This window comes from Cricetulus griseus, assembly GCF_003668045.3.
Source record: "Cricetulus griseus strain 17A/GY chromosome 1 unlocalized genomic scaffold, alternate assembly CriGri-PICRH-1.0 chr1_0, whole genome shotgun sequence".
Classification (NCBI taxonomy): Eukaryota; Metazoa; Chordata; class Mammalia; order Rodentia; family Cricetidae; genus Cricetulus; species Cricetulus griseus.
This window is the reverse complement of record NW_023276806.1, coordinates 60,187,800-60,210,209: the sequence shown is the minus strand read 5'-3', so window position 1 is coordinate 60,210,209 and position 22,410 is coordinate 60,187,800. Positions and strand designations below refer to the sequence as shown.

General features: G+C 45.2%; 1 non-coding gene and 1 pseudogene across 1 annotated transcript; both read left to right on the top strand.

Annotated features, from left to right (window-relative positions):
* The first annotated feature begins 6,090 nt into the window (after positions 1–6,090).
* On the top strand, positions 6,091–6,254 carry LOC113833213. The gene has a single exon (XR_003480781.1). It is a non-coding gene; the product is annotated as a U1 spliceosomal RNA (small nuclear RNA).
* Positions 6,255–10,056: 3,802 nt separating this feature from the next.
* Positions 10,057–19,659, top strand: LOC113833177 (annotated as a pseudogene).
* The last annotated feature ends 2,751 nt before the right edge of the window (positions 19,660–22,410 follow it).

The window sequence follows — 22,410 nt, the reverse complement described above, 5'->3', positions numbered from 1 at the left end:
GCAAAAGTGAGTTCCAGAAGAGTTTTGGTTTAAGTGCATCTTCTAGGACTGGTAATGTTAGAAATACACACACACACACACACACACACACTACACACACACACACACACACACACCCTCCACACACACGCACACACACTCACACGAGCACACACAAACACACACGCACATGCACACAAACACACACACACGCACACACAAACACACCCGCACAAACACATGTGCGTACACACACAAGCATGCACACGCACACACCTACACACACAAACACACACACAGAGACACACACACAGAGACACACACACATGCACACACACACACACACAAACACACACACAGAGTCACAAACACACACATGCACACGCACACACAAACACACAAGCGCATACACGCGCACACACGCACAAACACACGCACACAAACAGACACAAACACACACACACACACTCACACACACACACACACACACACTCCCTCTTTAGGAAGGTCAGCCTTTTTTATGGCCTTCAAGTGACTGGATGAGTGTTGCAGAATGTTTAATTATGTAAAGATGTGTTGTTGATTTGATTGCCTGACAAAGGCACCTGATTGGTCTAATAAAAAGCTGAATGGCCAATAGTGAGGGAGGAGGGATAGGTGGGATTTCCAGGCAGGGAGAGGAAGTAGGAGGAGGAATTTTTAGGCCCAAGGTAGAAAAAAAAAAAGAGATGCCAGGGACCAGTCAGCCAGACACAGAGGAAGCAGGACATACAGAGTGAAAGAAAGGTAAAAAGCCCCGAGGCAAAAAGTAGATGAATAGAAACAGGTTAAATTAAGTTAAGAAAGCTACTGGGACAAGTCTAAGCTAAGGCCAAGCATTCACAATTAATAAGTCTCTGTGTCTTTATTTGGGAGCTGGATGGTGACCCAAAGAAAATCCCAACTGCTTCACTCAGCATTTACTAATTTAAAAATCAGTCTCATTTGAAATGCACCTTTGCCTGGTCTATATAGTGAGTTCAGGTCAGCCAGGACCACGTAGAGGGACCCTGTCTGAAAAAAACAAAAAAGTTAAGTAAATATACCTTTGCCAAAACATCCAGCATCTTGTTGGACCAAATATTGTGACCTAGCCAGGTTGGCACATAAAATTATGATACTGTCTTTGTGCTTCCCTAGATTGGGAAATATAAAATGCTTTTTCTGTATGAATTGTCCATCTGAGACATGTGATCGTCAATAGAATCCCACACCTTTGACAACCGGTACAGAAACAGCTCCATAGGACCTATTCCTTTATTTGCTGACTCCAGCTCTATGGGCTTATTTTTGTATTTATTTATTTATTTATTTATTTAGAGACAGGGTTTCTCTATGTAGCCCTAGCTGTCCTGGAGCTCCCTTAGTAGACCAGGCTGGCCTCACAGAGATCCACTTGCCTCTGCTTCCTCAGTGCTGGGATTAAAGGCGCTCAAACACCTTCACCCAGAAACAACTTTTTTGTCTCTATGTTTGCGCTGTCAATTCTTCGTCTCCCGTCAGTGGAGGGCACGTGGACTTCTGGTTTGATTTTATAAAGTGAGAATCAGGGATGCTCTCTGCTGAGCAGTGGTTAGCAGTGTTCTGTTCTCTGCTAGGTGACAGACACATGGCAGCTAAGGCTGTCTATGGGTCTGTTTTGATTGGTAGTTGATTCCTTCTGCGGTATTTATTACGTTTTACTTTTGGTATTTGACTCTGCTGTGTTGGAAATGGTTCACATTTTATCTAATATTGGGCCCAGTAGGTGTCAGTATATATCCATAACACGAATGCTTGCCATCCTCAACCTTCTCCCTAAGAACACTAGCAGAAAGAAAACAGTGTCCCTGGCTCCCAGTAATACAGTGACGGTCTTGGTGTTAGAATACTTTTACAAATGTTTAAATGGGCTGCAGAAAGGAGGGAAGAGATATTCTGTCTTTATGTGGCAGTGAATATGTGGTCTGGCACAGGGATCTCCAGAGAATAAAATGAAGCCTTCTGGAAACTATGGAAGTGGAGAATTAACAATCATTTGTGTAACAATTACAATTTGAATGAAGGCTTAGTTATTAGTATACAGTTAGTGCTCTTAGAGTATCCATGAGTTTTGGGTTTTGGTCTTTTTTTTTTTTTTCGTTGAAGGAATATAAATTAGCTTTTGAGGGAAAAAAAGTTCACTTAGACTCACAGGTTTGGAAAGTTTGTTTATGATTTGGTAGACCTATTGCTTTCAAGCTTTCCATGATGGGGCAGAGGTACACCTTAGTGGAAGGCTGTGTTAGAACAAAACTTTTTCTCATGATCTGGAAGCAAAAAAGAGAGGCAAGAATGGGGCTGAGATCCCAATAGCCCCACCAAGGGTGGATATTCAATGACCATTGGCCCTCAAGTCTCCTGTAACACAAAGCTGGGACTAAGGCTTTTAAACAGGGCCTTTAGGAGACACTTAAGATTCAAGCTCTACCATCAGTAATCAAATGATTTCCTGATGCTCACAGAACCAGGAGCCACCTGGATCATGGACTCAGCCACCTGGGATCATGGACTCAGCCACCTGGACCATGGACACAGACACCTGCCCTTTCTAATTTCTAAAATACAAAGCAGTTTTTCTTTCTTGTTATGCTGGGAATCAAACCCAGAACATAACAGGCAAGTACTCTACCTAACACACACACACACACACACACACACACACACACACACAAAAAAAAAAAAAAAAAAAAAAAAAAAAAAAAGCTATCTCACTATAGGAAGCAGACAGCCTCAAATCCACGGTCCTCCTGCCTCCACTTTCAGAGTACTGGGAATAGAGGTGAGTGCCACCAAGCCTGGCTTCTTTGCAGAACCTATCACAGGCTGGGGAGGTGGCACATACCTGTAACCTGAGCACTACCTATTATCCAAACACTTAAGAGTCTAAGGCAGGAGGACTGCAGGTCCAACCTGGGCTACAGAGGGAGCACTTGTCTAAAATAAATAAAACCCTATCACAATAAGAAACCCAACCACAACACTTTTTTTGTCCTTGTTTTGTTTTTTCTTTTTTGTTGTTTTTTCAAGACAGGGTTTCTCTCTGTAGCCCTGGAACTAGCTCTGTAGACCAGGCTGGCCTCAAACTCAGAGATCCACCTGCTTCTGCCTCCCAAGTAATGGGGTCAAAGGTGTGTGCCACCATGGCCAGGATACATTTTTTTTTTTTTAAGACAGAGCTTCACTGTCACCCTGGCTGGCCTCCAGCTTGGCATGTAGACTGTGGAGAGCAGATGAAGTTATGAGCACAGCCATGTCAAGGAGCCCAGTGCTTCAGACCCATGGGCATGGCAAGGTTTTCGCATGGTCAGAGTGTGGATATTGAGAGTGTGTGTAGGAAGCCTATCAACCACTGCTTCCTCCTCCCTGACGATTGCAGCCTAACATTGCTCCCTACAGAGCCCCCCTTGCTGAAACTAGCTAACCTGCCCTTGTCAGGTGTATCCAACAAACCCGAGTCCTTCAAGTGCGTATGACAGTGGGCTGAGCTTCCAAGATTCTGGCATGTCTTCATCTGGAGTGGCATCTTGCCTTGCCAGTGAACGTGTAGCAGTGGCCACACCCTTTGGGCATGGTTTCAGGTGTGGATGTGACCCCTTTAAGGTAGAGGAGCTGAGGGCTGGATCTCTCTTGGGTCACGGAGAGCACTGGAAGGGCAGAGACCGCATCTCCTGGAGCAGGAAGGCCACGGCGGTTATTTACTCTCATCTGTGTAAGCTGCTCCCCAAAATAAACACCTATTTGTCATTTATCTTGGGTCTGGTGAACTCATATAAACCCCGCCTTCATCCATCAGTGCCTACCCATCTGATCCTGTCTTTTCTGTATGTGTGTCTGTCATTTCTTCATCCAATCACAAAGCCGTGCAGGTTGCGTTAGTAGAGCAGGCTGATCTCAAACGCACAGATCTGCCACTTCTGCCTCGAGTGCTGGCTGGTTCCATTACCGTCACACTCAGCTCAGTCTATGATTCTTCTAAAAAATAATTTATTTTTTTAACTTTATATACATTGGTGTTTTTTTGCCCGCAGGTATGTCTATATTAAGGCATCAGATCCCAAGAGTTACAGACAGCTGTGAGCTGCCATGTGGTTGCTGGGAATTGAACCTGGGTCCTCTGGGAGAGCAGTCAGTGCTGCTAACTGCTGAGCCATCTCTCCAGCCTCCAGTTCATGATTCTTGATTTCACCAGCTTTTACTGTATGAGAATATTTTCTGCTCTGGTTCATAATCCTCTTTAATATTTGTGTGTGTGTGTGTGTGTGTGTGTGTGTGTGTGTGTGTACCTGCACACGTGTGTCTGTTACGTGCCCATGCCTGCAGGTTCCCACAGAGGTCAGAAGGTGTTGGGTCCTCTGGAGCTGTAGGTACAGGTGGGTGTGGGTAGATGGATATTTTGGACACTGAACCAAACTCTGGTCTTCTGCAAAAGCAGCAAGCACTCTTACCAACTGAGCCATCTCTTCAGCCCTAGCTAATTCTTAAAGTAGAACTTAATAGCTCTCTTGCTCTTTTTCTCTAAATAACAAATAGAGCAACTCAAGTGTTAGACATTCTACAGGTTTCCTCACCAAGCAATAGTAAAATTGTCTAAGTGAAGTTGCCCTTTACTGGTTAACTACACAAAAGGAAGCACTTGAAAACCGGAACAACTAGTCAACTGGTTCACTGGGGGCTCAGCATGGCGGGGCACACCTTTAATCCAGGAGACCACGCCTAGCGTTGCCTCACCGGCTCTCACGTGCACATACCACAGATAGACACAGACACACAGATTTGTAATTTGGTGGTGGTGTTGTTTTCCGAGACAGGGTTTCTTTGTGTAGCCCTGGCTGTCCCAAAACTCTCTCTGTAGCACTGGCTGGCTTCAAACTCACAGAGATCCTCCTGTCTCTGCCTCCCAGTGCTGGGATTAAAGTCGTGAACCACCACTGCCCAGCAAGACTCCAAATTTTAGAAAATTAAAATATGTTTTTAAAACACATGGTGTGGGGGTGCACACCTTTAATTGCAGCACTGGGGGGGAGGCAGAGGTAGGAGGATCTCTGTGAGTTCAAGGCCAGCCTGGTCCACTTATCGAGCTCCAGCACAGCCAGGATTGTGTTGAGAGACCCTGTTTCAGAGAGAGACAGACAAAGATGGTAAGGGGTCAGAAAGACGACATAAAGGTAAGGGCAGTTGCCATCAGGCCTGAGAATCCACGGAGTCCGCCGTAGAAAGAGATCTGGCTGTCACAAAGTGTCCGCTGGCCTCCACATTGGAGTCGTGGCACACAGCCTGCCCCTCCCCACGGACACAACACAGAAGAGAGAGTACTTAGTTATTTTGTGTGCATGTGTTTGTGCCTGAGTGTATGTGTGTGTGTGCACGACTTACATGCAGGAACCCGAGGAGGTCCAGAGAGGGGACAGTGATCCCCCTGAACCAAGAACACAGACTTGAGTCACCCCAAATACCACGTCCCGACTTAAAGTGTCAGTTGCGTGGTCATTCTGTAGAAGAGAAAAGAAAATCATACACCAAGAGCCCTGTAAAATCCAGTGGTGGCGAAGTGAGGCAGTGAGGTTCTAGCGAAGCGGGGAGACCTCTCTCTGCTCAGGGCTGGCTCCCGTGATGCCTGACGACCTCGTTCACAGCAACGCCGGTGACAAGGCTGTGAGGCCATCGGGACGGGTGACCAACGGCTCTTTAGGGCTTTGAGATAACTCAGTGCGATTTGTCTCCAGCCCTGCAACGCTCCATCCAGCTCTCCTGGAGCAAGAAAGTCCAACAAACCGACCGGACCAAGGGAGGGGTGTGATGTCCCCCTTGGGTGCGACTCGGGGGTGTGGTCTATGCAGATGAGGGTCGCGCAGGGGCTGCCGCGTCCGCACTCGCTGCAAGACATGGAGGGATTTCGCGCGCGGCCTGGGGGGATCGCGGGTGGGCGGGCGTGAGCGTAGCGCAGGAGCGGGGTGCGCGTCGGCGGAGGCCCCGGAGCGCGCGCGGCGAAGTGACCGTGTGTTGAGAGCGCAGGGCCGGTGTGGCTGAGTCGGGCCTGCGCCTGTGGGAAGCATACTTACCTGGCAGGGGAGATACCATGATCAAGCAGGTGGTTTTCCCAGGGCGAGGCCCACCCATTGCACTTGGGGTGTGCTGACCCCTGCGATTTCCCCAAATGCGGGAAACTCGACTGCAAAATTTGTGGTAGTGGGGGACTGCGTCCGCGCTCTCCCCTGGTATTCTGTTACAAAGTAAGACTCTTCAGTTCTCATTTTGCTTAGGTTTCTTTCTTTCCCTAGATCCAGATAGTTCGCTATATTGCCTTAGCGTTTTGACGTGAGCAATACCATAGCCTTAGCGTTTTGACGTGAGCAATACCTGTCGTTCTCAAAAAGACTCTTTTCTGTTCTCTGTGTGTACCTGTATGCAAACAAATACATAAAAGCAAACACGTTTGTCTTAGGAAGGAGAAGTAGTAGTGAAAGTCAGAAAAAGGAGGTTCTTTCAATGTAGCTACATTAGGATAGAACAGATCCACAGGTCTAGTGGTCTTATACAGGAAGAGATATGTATAAGGAATCAGTCCAGTGTGTGTGTGTGCGCGCGCGCGCATAGGGAGATCCCAACCTCTTGTTTCAATAGTCTATTAATCAAAGGGAGGGACACAGGTGTCTTTTTAGAATATATTCCTCCTACTAGGAGGATACTTCTCAGATACTTCAGTTATGGACAAGGGCCACTATGCAGTGTGAGACATTTGTTTCCATTCTGGAATGATCTTGTTGTGTTTTGTTTTGCTCTTTTGACTTTTTTCTTTTATATTACTTTTAACCTTTTTTTAACTTTTCTTTTTTTAATTTATTTATTAGTTCTAGTTAGGGAACAAGCTTGTTTCACATGTAAGTCCCTTCTCCCTCTCCCTCCCCTCACCCCCATCCCTCCTCCCCTACTCCCACTCCATCCACCCACCACTCCCCAGGCAGGGTAGGGCCCTCAACGGGGGCTCTGCAAAGTCCACCAAATCTTCCTGTGCTGGTCCTGGGCCCTTCCCCATGTGTCCAGGGCCAGAGTGTAACCCTTCACGTGGGATGGGCTCTCAAAGTCCCTTCTTGCACAGGGAAAAATACTACTCCACCACCAAAGGCTCCCTGGAGTTCAGAGGCCTCCCTGGAGTTCAGAGGCCTCCTTATTGACATCCATGTTCAGGGGTCTGGATCAGTCTTGTACTGGCCTCCCCGACAGCATCTGGGGTCGATGTGCTCTCCCTTGTTCAGGCCAACTGTTCCTGTGGGGTTTCTCCAACCTTCTCCAACCCCTTCGCTCTTCATTCCTCCCTCTCTTCAACTAAATTCCCGATTTCAGCTCAGTGTATATCAAGATGTATTCATTGGTGTATGTATCTCTTTGTGTGTGCACATGTGTATTTGGGTGGCTTCTTAAATCTTAAGCTCTCACCTATGAACCTATGATAAAGTCTTTTCTAAAAATCCATCTTCCTGTTGTCCATGAAATTCATCCATGGACTTTGCTAGACAAAGGATCCAGAAACCACTGCTCTGTAGTGACTTTGGTTGCCATTGACTGTCTGGACCCCTTGTCACCTAAGGTGAGAGAACCTTTGTCACACTCATGAGGACCCTGACTTTATCCCCTACTTCCCTGATTACTATAACTACACACGAAAATCCTTTACATAGTAACTCAGCTTCTTTTGAAGCAAAATTTAGAATATTTGAATCTGTAGCATAATGGCTGGACATATGTTCCTCCTAAAAAACATACCATTTAACTAACATGAAAACATATCAGTGTGTATTGGAAAAAGAAGGTCTTAAATATCTTGCTTTGGGGTGGGAAGGACATACTTTGAACATACCTACAAATTTATTCTTTATTCCAAAACACCAACAATCTTTTGGTCTATTTTAATGTTTATAACTTGGGATTGTTTGTGATTGAAAATGAGGAGTTAGAGAGTCTGGACCTGGGCAGGCACTTTTGAGTCCACACCCCGCTCTGCCTGGATACTGTCTTTTGAATCTCTGCCCCACAAAAACAAAGGGCTGCTGTAAGGACCACCCGGACTGAGACCTAAATCCGGGTTATGGTAGACCCCAAAGAAAACTGTGTTGTTTTCAGCCTGAGGAAACTTGGGCCCTGTCACGCAGACGGTTCTATTCATAGTGTAGAATCCACTTAGTAACTTGGTAACAAGGGAGTTCTGTCATAAAGGGCGGGGCAAGGCGGCCACAGTTGCCAAGGCTCCCTGAGGTCAGGGGCCTTTCCTGCAGTTTATTTCCGTCCCCCACCCCCTGCCAGAGCACTACAGCACTGTGGATCGCCTCCATCCTGCATGCCATGTCCTTACAACATGTCATGACTCCACTGGGCTTCTGCTTCTGAGCCTCAAGTCTTCTCATGGAACAAGCTTTGCTGGTGATGATGACCCAGGCGGATCCCATTGCCGAATGAGTCCAGAACCCAGTTCGGTTGACTTCAGAGTTTCAGGTGCCAGCCAAGCTCTGGTCTAGGCACCCATCTGAGAATCCGCCCAAATCTCCACAAGCATACAAATCCCAGGCAGGTGCATGGGGCTTGATTACCTGGGGTCCTCTGCCCCCCCACACACACACATGTTCTCCACACCCTGGGAGTTGCTGACAGTTTTCTTTCATTCCAAGATGCAGATACCTCTGTGCAGCCGCACCCAGAGTCAGATCAGTTCACTCTTCCACATCAGCATCTGACCAACAAAATGACTCCACCGGGGAAGCTGCCAGAGAACGTTTTAAAGATAAATGGGGATCAAAATCAGTCTCCACAATTCAAAAGTATTTCCAGTCTGGATCTGGCTGCAAATAACCAGTTATCTGAAATACTTGTTCCACCACTAGACAGCAAGAGTTCGAAAGTAATAAAGTTCACAGCTTTGCCCAGGATGTAAAGAAAGATCTAGCTTGACACAGGAAGCTTGCTATGGTGGTTGGTTGTTGGAACTACAAACCAACTTACAAAACCTGAACTCCAGAAAGAAACTCTGGAGGATGATTACGGGGACCCAAGCATAAATGAAACGTATTCTGACAGCTTACCTCTGCAATCCCAAGGAAACAGAAAGGAGTTTCCAGAGCCTCTGGAGCAGGTTGAACCTCCGGAATACCAGCTGGAGGCACAAAATCAAAATTCAGAGAATCTTGGTTTGGTCCAAGAAGGTCCAGATCATCTCCCACAGCTCCCTCAGGAAGATAAGCAGAAGGGAGAACCAGTTTGTCAGTTTGCTTCTGAGGGGGCTGCAGTAGTACAACAGCCTGAAATAAATGCTCCAGTTCTAGATAGAAATGAAGCCCAGCACTCAAACTTGCCAAATGTCACAGTGAATCTTGTGGATCTGGAGGTCACAGTGATTTCAGAAGCAGATAAGGACACTCAACATACTTTGAGCCAGCAGCAGGCCCGGGGCCATCTTCCAGAGAGTCCAGAGGAGGTAGGACCTTCATTAATCCAACAAGCGGCCCCAGCCCAGCTTTCAGAGGGTCCTGAGGAGGTAGCCCTCCATTAATCCAACAGGAGTCTGCATCTCCAACTCCAGAGCTCTCTGAAGAGTTAGAACCTTCATTATCTCAACAAGACACCACAACTCCAAACCCAGAGCTCTCTGGGGAGTTAGAACCTTCTTTATCCCGACAAGAGATTGAAGCTACAAACCCAGAGTTCTCTGAGGAGCTGGTACCTTCATCAACCCAACAAGAGGCCCCATCTGAGATTTTAGAGCTTCCCAAAGACCTTGAAACTTCTGGTAGCCAGCTAGAAGTTCCAGCTCTACCTACAAAGCCCTATGAAGAAGTCAATCCTCCAGTTGAGCAAGGGGCTACAGTTCCAACTCTAGAATCCTCCATGCAGAATATAATAGAAACTCCAGCAGCAACAGCTCCACATCCCAGTCAGCATCAACTTCACCATTCTACTCTTCCCACGATTACAGCCACACCTGTAGATGTGGCAGTGACAATAATTTCTGAACCTTTTAATGAGGTTGAGATGTCTCCAGTTCAGGCGGAGACTCCAACCCAGACTCAGGTCCTCTTGTGCAAAGCTGGACAATTTCCTAGCCTGGAGCAGCAGTCAGCTGAACTTGGTGCATCTCCTGGGGAGGCTGACTCATCTGTAAGTGATCTGGAATCCCAAATTCAGCCTCCACAGGAAGCTGAGGAAGATGAGGAGCAGCCTTCTCCAATCCAGCAGGATGTCCCATCACAGCATCCAGGCCCTCTTCTGGAAGATGAGTCTTTTCCTATTGAACTAGAGCAGCCAGCTCAACCTTCTGAGTCTCCTGAGGAGGTAGGATTAGGTCCTGGAAACCATCCAGAAGCCTTTGTTACACCCGCAGAGCTCCCCGAGGAAGCCACGCCTCCAACTGAGCCAGAGGCTCCACTTGAGGCTGCAGAGTCTGCTATTGAGAATATAGTTGAAACTCCACCAGTTCACCAAGTGACAGTCCAGCCAACTCAGAATGCAGAGCACCATTATTGCTTGCCAACTGATAGAGTTAGACCTGTGGATGTGGCACTTACCGTAACTTCAGAGCCTACCAAGGAGATAGAATCTTCTCTGACCCAGCAGAAGTCTGATGCATTAAGCAGAGTATATTGGAGAGGGGGAACCTCTTCTCAGTGAGTAGGAACAGCCAACTCAGCCTTCTGAGCTGGAAATGCCAACTCAATCCTCAGAACATGCTCTAATCCAACAAGAACAACCAACTCAGTCTTCAGGATATTGTGAAGTGACAGTTTCACCCTCAACTAACCATCAAACTCACCATTCAAGCTTACCCACTATGACTGTTAAACCTCCCGGTGTGCTGCTTGCCATAACACAGGAACCCACAGCAGAGGTGAGCCCTCCTCCAGTGCATCATGAGGCTACTGCTAAACCAGTCCCAGAAAAGGATGTAGGCACTTCTACAACCCAGTATTCCAATCCAACTGTAACTCCAGAGCCTACTGAAGGGGTTGAACTCTTATCCAATCAACAGAAGGCCCCAGTTCAATGTCTAGAACGTGTTCAGTCTGAAAAGCCTTCTCTAGGCCAGCAGGAGGACACAGTTGAGAATTCAGAACTCCTAGAGGAAGTTGAACCTTCTTCAGCCCAGCAGGAGTCCCAGCTGCAACCTCTAGAGCACCCTCATGAGTCAGCACACCATGAGGCAACAGACTCTGACCTGGTTCATAGTCATGTCCACCCTCCAGCATCACACAATGTCACAGCTAAGCCCCCAGGTTTGAACCTTCAAAACACCAGCAGGAAGAAGTTACAACTCAGCATCCAATTCCCCCTGAAAATCATCAACATTCTCCAGTTCACCCAGGGGTCCTAACCCAGCCTGTAGAGCTTCCCAGGGAAGTTTTTTCAGGTCAGCAGGGGAACTTGTCTCCTTTGGGTGCACAGTTTTCACCATATCAGCAAGAACTCCCAGATTAGCCTCTAAGTCCCCTAAAGAGGGTTTCTTTCTTCTTCCACTGGGACATACCCTGTTCTTTTCACCTGAAGATCTGTCTAGAAGCAAAATTCAAATATGAGCATTCAATGTTTTGTAAAGCCACAGTTAAACATCCAAACCAAGCACACACCAGAGTTACAGAGTCCTCTATGGAAGTTGAATCTCTTCAGGTTCAGGGGGAGGACCTTGTTCAGCCTATAGCTCCCACTGAACAAATTGAATTTTCACAAGTCCAAATTGAGTCCCCTTCCCATACACCAGAATTCCTTGAAACTGAATATTCTTGGCAAGAGGCCATAGCTCAGAAAACAGGCCTCCACAAAGAGGTCTATCCTTTCCCAATTCAGCAGGAAGGCCCATATCTACCTCCAGATTCCACTATGGGTGCAGAACCTTCTCTAACTCAGCATATGACCTGCTCTCAACCTGCAGATCTCTCTGAGAATAGGAAACCATCACCAGTGCTACAGTCCACCCCCACACAGGTTCAGAACACCCTAAGGAGATAGTTTCCTCCAACCCAGCAAGTAGTCTCACATCAGCTTCCAGAGTCGATGAACAATATTGTGACTCCCTCTCCAACACATCAGATGACAGTCTCAACACCAGGTCAGATTCAAGCTGAGTATCTAACATCACCCCTTATCTCATTTCGGTCTTTGGATCTGGAACTCCCCGTAACTTCACAATATACTCCAGTACCAAAGAGGACTACACCTCCTCCAACACATCCTCAGGTGACATTTCTACACCAGATTCAGCATCCAAACCCAACTGAAGGTTCAGTTCAACCTTTCGATCTAGAACTTGAATATTCAACAGCACCTGTTGTCTCGTTTCAGCCATTAGACCTAGAACTCACTATAAATTCAGAGCCTACCTGACAGGCTGAATGGACATCCTACAACGCCACAGGAAACTACAGTTTCTCCTCTACAGTGTCATCAGATGACACTTCCAGAACAAGTTCATACTCAACATCCAAATCTAACTGAAGTTACAGCTGAACCTTTGGATCTGGAACTTACAGAAACTCCAAGTTCCCATCTGGATGTTGAACCTTCTCCAAGCACACAGGAAATCCATCCTGAGCCTAAACAACCACATGAGGAGGTTGCAACTCAAGTTCCAGTATTTTATGAAATACCACCACTTCTGGATCAAACTCAGCATCAAATTCTTTCTAAAGTCACAGTTCAACATGTTCAACACACAGAAGTAAAGCATACCCTAACTACAATATCCAGTGTAGAGACTGAACTTACTGTAGTCCCATATACTAGTATAGCTCTTCCTCCAAAACACCAAGAGGTGACCCTTGTACCTGAAGATCAGGTTCAGGCTCAGCATATAAACTCAAATTACAATTCATCCCTCAAACCCAGTGTTTTCCATTACTCCGAGGCCTGCTACTATGGTGAAACATTCATCACCAGTTCAGCCTACAGAGTCAAATAATGAGACTGTAGCTCAGTCTTCAGCACATTTTAAAGGGACAGTTCTAGTTCATGATCCATCTTAGCATCCAAACTCAAAGACCACACATTCCACCATCCCAATGACCATTCAACCAGAGACTACACATTCCACAGTCCCAACAACTCCTCAACCAGAGACTACACATTCCACCATCCCAAAAACTACTCAGAGACTACACATTCCACCATCCCAAAAACTCAAGAGACTACACATTCTACAATCCCAACAACTACTCATCCAGAAACTACACACTCTACAGTCCCAATAACTACATCCCCTCCTCCAACACACCATGAGGTGACACTTCCACCTTTAAACCAGGTTTAGACTCAGCAGCCAAATCCAACTAAAGTTACAGCTCAGTCTTCACAACTCCATAATCTGTTACGGTGGTTAGCCATTCTCCACCTATGATTGAGACTACAGCTCAGTCTACAGAGCATTATGAGACAACAGTTCTAACATCAGTTCAAGATCGAGGTCAGCCCTCAAACTCAGAAACTATAGAGGCTGAAGTCCCAACAGCTACAGCTCCCTCATTATATGCTAAGGGGACACTTCCACCTACAGAACAGGTTCAGACTCAGAAAATCCCAAGTGAAGCCACACTTCAACCTATGGATATGGAATTCACCATGACTCCATATGCTGCAAATTTTAATACAGAAGGAGAGTTAATTATTCAAATGAAACAAAATGTCTCCCCAAGCACCAACATATGTGACTTCTGCTTGTGTGAAAATGAGACACTGTTGTGTATTCATCTGAGCCCAATGGGGAGACTCCAAGTGCCTGTGCCAAGGCCCAACACCTACAAAGACACCTTAACTACTTTGTAAGAATAACCTTTTCTTATTTCTGTTTTACATTCAACTTAACATGGCAGCCTGTAATCCCAGCACTGGGGAAGCAGAGGCAGGTAGATCTCAGTGAGTTCGAGGCCAGCCTGGTCTACAGAGTGAGTTCCAGGACAGCCAGAGCTGTTACACAGAGAAACCTTGTCTTGAAAAAAAAAGAAAGAAAGAAAGAAAGAAAGAAAGAAAGAAAGAAAGAAAGAAAGAAAGAAAAAAGAAGAATATCCATGAATTAAATGGCCGTAAATTGACTCATGGGCCCAGAAATACCCTAGTGCTTCCTTCTAGCCTCCTAACACTGGTTTCCTACAGAAACTATTCATGTCCAAAAGCTTACTCCTTGGTGGTTGAAACTGGCACATTTACTAACTGGTGTTCTGCTAGAGAATTACCCTGCTTTTGTTTTTGAGTACTATTATCAATTCATGAATTCTCTTTACAGTTACATTGTACTTTACTGTGGCCTGTGAGGGTGTGTGTGTGTGTGTGTGTGTGTGTGTGTGTGTGTGTGTGAGAGAGAGAGAGAGAGAGAGAGAGAGACAGAGACAGAGACAGAGACAGAGACAGAGAGACAGAGAGAGAGAGAGACAGAGAGACAGAGAGAGAGACAGAGAGACACACAGAGAGAGACACAGAGAGAGACAGAGTCAGAGACAGAGAGACAGAGAGAGAGACAGAGAGAGAGACAGAGAGGAGAGGAGAGGAGAGGAGAGGAGAGAGGAGAGAGAGACTCTAAGATCAAACCCAGGACCTCACACTGATACAGGAACACTATACTAAAAAACTTCATCTCCAGTCCTTATTCTTTCAACAGCACAAATTATGCAAACTTGGTCATTATGGTCCCTAATGCCATTTAACTACACAATATAGTTTAAACTGGACTGTTTTAGGTTTGAGATGATTTCTAGTATTTCCCATTCACAACAGGAGTAAAGTATCCCTAGGTTGGAGGCTTGTTCAGGCCTTTCTTCTTGTGCATGACCATTCCAGAGTGAGACGAGCCGAGGAGAGAGGCTTCTACAATCCATGCCACCTAGTTCTGTTCCTGTCACCTTTGTTTTAGGCACAACCCACCCTGACACCCTTCTTTGAGCACCTCTGTGCTCCTTCATGATTTCTTTCAATATCAGAGAGCAGTAATTTACTATTGAGTCCTCACCCAGCTGCCCATGTCACGTGCCTCAAGAACTCCTTCCTCTACAACCCTGTGGTGGCCTTGACCTGCCTCTTCTGCACCTCAGTAAGGCATTCCCAGTAAACCAACTCTGTCTTTCCATTTATAGAATCCTACCTAGACACATGGCCTGCTGTCTCTGCAAATATAAAAGTGATTTTGAGGTTGTCTGCAAGACAGTCAAACTGCATCATCATACTGAATGTCTGACAAACACCATCCATTACCGTGAGTCTCTTGCCTAATGATAAATGGTTTAATTTTGACATGTAACTTTTAGCTGGTAAAAATAATTTTTTCCTTTTAAATTATTTTTATTTTAACTAAAAATAATTACATCACTTCCCTTCCTGCCTTCCTCCTTCCAACCCCTCCAGTACCACCCTCACTCCCTTTCAAATTGACTCTTTTTGATTTTTTTTTAAGGTTTTATTTATTTACTATGTATACAACATTCTGCTTCCACGCATATCTGCACACCAGGGGAGAGCACCAGATCTCATAACAGATGGTTGTGAGCACCAGATCTCATAACAGATGGTTGTGAGCCACCATGTGGTTGCTGGGAATTGAACTCAGGACCTCTGGAAGAGCAGTCAGTGCTCTTAACCTCTGAGCCATCTCTCCAGCCCCCTCTTTTTTATTGTTATTGCTACATATACAGATATATAAGCACATAAATATATAATACAACGTGCTGAGTCTTCTTGGTGTTCTCTCTCTCTCTCTCTCTCTCTCTCTCTGTGTGTGTGTGTGTGTGTGTGTGTGTGTGTGTGATTGACGGCTGGCCACTTTTATAGGATAACCATGTAGGAGGCTCATCCCTGGGACAGACTAATTCTCCCTCTCAGCATCCATTATTTGCCTGTGGTTCTTTGCCTAGGAGTGAGACCTCATGACATTTTCCCTTTAACGTGTCTATTAGCTTTGTCCTTGTTCCAGTTTTGTGTAGGCAACCATATTTTTGAGGTATCATGGGTATAACTTACCTTTCATTTCTAGATGACAAAATTACACAGCTGACTTCCTGGTCCTCTGGCTCTTATAATCTTTCTACCACCACACCCCCTTCTGTGATGTTCCTAAATTTTAAACTAATAATTGTTTATTTCTCTTCCTTCATTCATAATAAAACTCCCTAAACTTGTGAATTTCTTCCTTGTGAAAACTGGGCTCTCAGATATTACTGCATGAATATATATATGACTGTTCTGTGGGCCAGAGAGACAGCTTCGAGGGTCAAGGGTCAAGATGCTTGCCAAACACACATCTGGTGTTCTAAATCAATCCCTGGAACTCCCATAAAGGTGGAAGAAAAGAACGAACTCCACAGAGTTGCCCTCTGACCTCCACACTCAAACCATCACACATGTACCCACTTGTATCATGCATGTAGACACAATATATATATATATGTGTGTGTGTGTGTGTGTGTGTGTGTGTGTGTGTGTGTGTGTATGTATGCACCTATGTACACACACACACACACACACACACACACACACACACACACACGAAGCTAGAGAGATAGTTTAGTGGTTTAAAGTACTTGCTGCTCTTGCAGAGGACCAGGGTTCAGTTCCCAGCACCCACATGGTAGCTCACAATCATTCATAACTCCAGTTCCAGGAGATCCAATGCCCATTTATGACCTCTGAGGACTAGGCACACACGAGGTACACATACATAAACACAGGCAAAACACTCACATACATAAAATGAATCCTTTAAGGATATACATATTAGCCAGGTAGTGATGGTGATGGCAGTTGTGGTGGCTCACGCCTTTAATCCTAGCGTTGGGGAGGCAGAGGCAAAGGGATCTCTGTGTGTTCAAGGCCAGCCTTGTCTACAAAGTGAGTTCCAGGACAGCCAAGGACAACCTTGTCTTGAGAAAGCAAAAGCACATACATATAAAAACTGTTCCATACACAAAACAGTAAGGGATGGAGTGAAAGAGGAGAGGTAACATAAATGTTCACTCTCTGTGAACTGTATACACTGTGCTTGGTACCTCACTTCAGCGGTCACTTATTGTATATGGCACTGCCATCCGCAGGTGGCTTTATGTGTATGGTCTCAAGCACTCCTGACCTATCAGGCAGGTGCAGATAGTTTACTTTGGTTCTCTTTTGTGATGTTTTAAACACTGTGATGCCCTTTGATTTAGAATCCAATAAGTTCTGGTTCTAGAAGCATTGAGTACCATCTGGCTCGCCTAATGGAACACACCTAGACTGGCCAGCTCTATTTGTGCTCGTCCTCAAGTTCTTCTATCTATTAATTGTTTTTTTGAGGCAGGGTCTCATTATCTAGGCTTGGCTGGCCTAGCACTTGCTGGGTATTCCAGGTTGGCCTTGAACTCATACAGAGTTGCCTGTCACTGGAATTTCTTTTTGGCCAGGATCAAAGGTGAATGCCACCATGTCTGATTGTCTGATATCATATGATTTTTTTTGTTTTGTTTTGTTTTTCAAGGCAGGGTTTCTCTGTGGCTTTGGAGACTGTCCAGGAACTAGCTCTTGTAGACCAAGCTGGTCTCGAACTCACAGAGATCCGCCTGCCTCTGCCTCCTGAGTGCTGGGATTAAAGGCGTGCGCCACCAACGCCTGGCTTGTGATTTTTAAAGTGTTTTTCTAAGTTGAGTGTGGTGGCCATGGTGGTAATGCCACCTATTCAGGAGGCTGAGGCAAATGCAGAACCCATTCCAAGGCCAATGGGCAACTTAGTGAGGCCCTGTATTCCAGCCTTGAGCTTGTGCTGAGGACTAAACATGAGCATTTCTCCACAGACACCCTGTGTGCAAGCTGTATGTTGACTGCCCTAAGCAGTCACTTAGCTGACACCGTCCTCTGTAGTTGCCATTGCCATTTCATGCATTTAAATTTAGGTTTATTTTTCTCTCCACTAATGGGCACTCCATCCAGTATTTGCTGGCCCCTAATTTATTTGGTAGGCTGTGGACTGGGGAAGGGCTGCCAGTATTCTCTGATCTAAAGCAATCTCTTTGTCTTTGACAGTTGAACCATCTATAGGGAACCAAGAAGGGCCATTCATGAAGGTGTTGCAGGCCTGGAAGGAGAACACCAGCACGAAGCTCAGTATTGAACCAGAAAATTGAATCAGAAAAAGATGATCTTAGTTCTTCAGGCTTTCATGAACTAACAACTCGACTTTAACGATGAAAGTGATGTTTTTAGTGCCCTAAATTACATACTGCCATATTTCTCAGAGGGAAATCTGGAAGATGTAGTATCAGCATTGTTCATTAAACTACTGTTTTCTAATGTACAAAATGCAGATAACTCACTGGGACCCTACAAAAATTATTCAAGGAGCCTTGCTCTTAGCCCTATACCAAAGGCGAGTGAGTTGGCTTACAAAAATAAACTGAATAAGCTTTATTTTCTAGATAATTCATTAGATGCAGAAATTGATGAGATTAGGAAGAAAGAAATCTGCCATGCTTATGCTGTAGTCTAGCCGCTTGAGTCCCAAATTTAAATGGCGAATATTTGAAAAGAGATGCAGAGGGAAACAAGTCTTGCAGAGATTGAGAAGGCAGAGAAAGAGCTCCACAGGATGGACAGAGTGCTCGAGGGGCCAGGAAGCATACAAAAAAGGTTCTTCAAGGAAGTGAGTGACAGAAGCCCGTGGAGTAATCAGGGCATCCAGAAACCTGTGGAGAACATCGCCAAAGATGGGCAACTCAAAAGCCCACCCTCAACGGAGCTGCAGCAGCCCAGTCTGGTGCAGAAGCCCAGAAGTTAGTGGAAAATTCCTTCCACTCGGAGCCAGTGCTCTCAAAGGAAGCTGGGGAGGCAGTGTCTTCTTCCCCAGAACCGTCTCTGGTGGACAAAGCTCCCACTACAAAATCGAGACCTGAGTTCATAGACAGAAGAAAAGACTTGTCTTACACCATTTTTGTTTTAGAAAGGGCAAATGCCAATGTGAAAAAAATGAAGGGGCCTAACCCTAGTTTACAGTCTGAAAAGAGACGTCAAAACCTTAGGAAGAAAAAAATCTCATTTCCAGTTGATTGCAAAGAGTCCAGTATCCTCTGCAGTGAGGAGCCTGGTAAATTCCCCTGCACGAGGGGCCTTTTCATCTGCAGGAGACCTGAGTTCTGCAGAAAAGCCTTTTTCAGAATTATATGCTGCTTCAGAATTCCTACAGAAAAACCTCTTGAAGAAAACCAGGCTGCAACCAGAGAACCACAGTTAGACTTCATCTTGGGGTCTGACTCACATGACCATTTCAAAGAATTTGCTTACCCATTGTTGATGTCACCGGGTGAACACCGAATCTCAGCTAAACCAGCGGCTGCGGCCCCTAATCACCAAACAAGGTGAGTCGGCTTATCTCTCATGTTATCAGGACTTTGAAGCTGGACTGCTGACACCTGTGTACAGCTGTCCTGTGCCAAGGCCATCTCCAGAACAGGCCAACTGATGAAGCTTCTCAGCGAGCAGCAAGAATTCAAGTTGTCCATGACTGACTGGGATACAAACCAGTGGGAAACTGAGAACTGCATCAATGAGAGCACAGAAGCCCAAGGTGAACAGAAGAGTCCAGAACCAAGTCAGGTGAGGACGGCGCTTGAACATGGGGACCTCACCTTCTCAGTCATTTAAGCAGAAAGACCAGGGGCTCCCACTCGAGATCTTGTATTGGCCATATAACGTTAGCCCAGCCAAGACAGTGATTCCCACTGTGCTTGTGTGAATTTTGTTGTGTTGGGTTTTGTTTTTGAGACAGAGTCTCCCTATGTAGCCTTGGATTCCTGGAATTCCCAAGCAAACTAGGCTGGCCTGGAACTAACAGAGATCCACCTGCCTCTGCTTCCCAGTACTGAGATTAAACATGTTTGCTACACATGTAGCTTCCTCTGTGTTTCTAAGTTTAGAGACTGAAGCAGACATAAAACACAGGATATAATAAAATGTACAATAATAAAGCAGGTAACTCACTGGATCCAGTATGATCTTTTATAAATATAGTTACTCTCCTGGAAGAATGTTTTTAGGGTCTTTTTTTTTTCATATCATTTTCTTCAGTGTAGATCAAACCCAGCACCTATTACAAGCTAAGCAAAGGGTTCAACCACAGAGGTTCATCCCCAGACCTTGGTTCTTTGAGTCAGAATCTTACTCCATAGTTCAAAATGGCCTGCTCACTATGTAGCCGAAGTTGGCGTCAAGCTCATGGTAGTCCTATCTTACCATGCACAGCTCAAGAGTGAATTTTTAACAACCATTCTTCACCTTCTTTCATTCTTTTAACTTTATTATTTGACAACAGCAATGCCCATTTATTCATTTATTTTTGTACCTTTTAACTCACAAAGAAGTTCCAGGATAATGGCTAGAACAACAAAGTCCTCTTGGTATTATCTGTAACTGTAGTAGTGACAGTTTTGATTATCATTAAGGACAATAATACATTTATATGTCCAGAATGTACCCTGTCTGTGTTATGGATTTAGAACCCGTGAACTGAAAACCTGAGCCACTTACCCTCTCTGTCTACAACTAATGTCCCTGTGTGTTCTGTCTGTGAAGCAGGACTCTTCAATGTCAGGTCATTGTGTAACATTCTGATTTGGTGTCAGATGGGTGGTGTTGGTATAAGACGCTGTGGGAGCTGTGGAGAGTTCTCTGTACCATGGCTGGCTGCTCTTGGTTCTGTTTCTGTGTGTCTAGAACCCTTTTTCCAAGCTCTCTCAGGTTTTATATGGATGTCACGCTCCACATTGGGAACCATTTGTTGGCAGATGTTTCTTTCCCGCCCATCAATTCACAAATAATCAACATGGATACTTGATATTAATTACAAATGGTTGGCCGATATTAATTACAATTGGTTGGCCAATAGCTGAGGCTTGTTACTAGCTAACTCTTATATTTAAATTAACCCATATGTCTCACCTATTTTTTGTCACGTGGTTTGGTACCTTTTCTCAGTATGGCACGCCCATCTTGCTTCTCTCTGCTTCTGCTGGTGACTCCTCTAACTCTGCCCTTCTCCTTCCCCACATTTTCACTTTGGCTCTCCTACCTAATTTTATTCTATCCAGCTATTAGCCAGTCAACTTCTTTATTAAACCAATTACATCCACATATATTCACACAACGTATAGAAATATTCCACAGGGGGGCTGGAGAGATGGCTCAGAGGTTTAGAGAGCCAACTGCTCTTCCAGAGGTCCTGAGTTCAATTCCCAGCAACCACATGGTGGCTCACAACCGTCTTTTATGAGATATGGTGCCCTCTTCTGGTGTGCAGGTATACATGGAAGCAGAATGTTGTATACGTAATAAATAAATAAAATCTTTTAAAAAAATATTCCACAGGTCTTCTAGAAGGGCACTCAGTGCTCTTAACTTCTGAGCCATCTCTCCAGCCTCTTATTTATATTTTTTAATCCATCTAAAATTTATTTCATTTTGGGGGGATAAGAATATCTGGATTTGAAATAATTTATGGATTACTGGATCTTTCTTCACTGGTCTAAGATACAGTTTTCTCTATCTGGAGGCTTCATCCTGATTCTACTGTTGTTCCTGTGCCAGAACAAGAACCACACTGTTAATCAGAGTTGCTTTGTACATCAACTGAACCCCACATTGCTGGATAACTCCCATTGGTTTGGTAGGGCAAGCTCCTGGTCTCTGATCTGTTTTTTCATGCATTGTGTAGCTATTCTTAAAGTTTCCCTACCAAATGTCAGCTTATCTTATTTTGTTTGAGAGAGAGAGAGAGAGAGAGAGAGAGAGAGAGAGAGAGAGACTGCGTCAGAGGTTAAAGCACTTTCCACACAAACGTCAAGTTCAGACTTTAAAGTTATAATTCTCAGGGCCTAGGGAAATTCCAGCCTGGCACGCTGGTGTGGCAGACACTTGTAATTCCCACTTCCAAAGGTAGACATAAGATTGTCCAAGGACAAACTGAGTAATGAGGCTAGTCATATCAGTGAGCTCTGGATTTGATTAATCCTGATTCAGGGAATGAGATAAGAAGAACTGGCTAGATATCTGATATCAACCTCAAGCCTCCATAATCATCCCACACATGTACATGTACCCACACACGTGCAAACATACATATCCACCACATATAAACACACAGCACGCACTCAAGACGCACATGAAAGTGGGGAAAGGATCAAATTTAATAAAATGGCATGGCATTTACAGTTGTACTTTATTTGACAATTGGTACCTTACAGCATGCCTTATTGCTGTCACTGTTACTGCTTCCTCCTCCTCTTCCTCCTCCTCCTCCTCCTCCTCCTCCTCCTCCTCTTCCTCCTCCTCCCTCCTCTTGTCTTTTGTATTAAACCCAGGCTCTTCACTCTGCCACTGAGATGGATCCCTAAGCTTTGT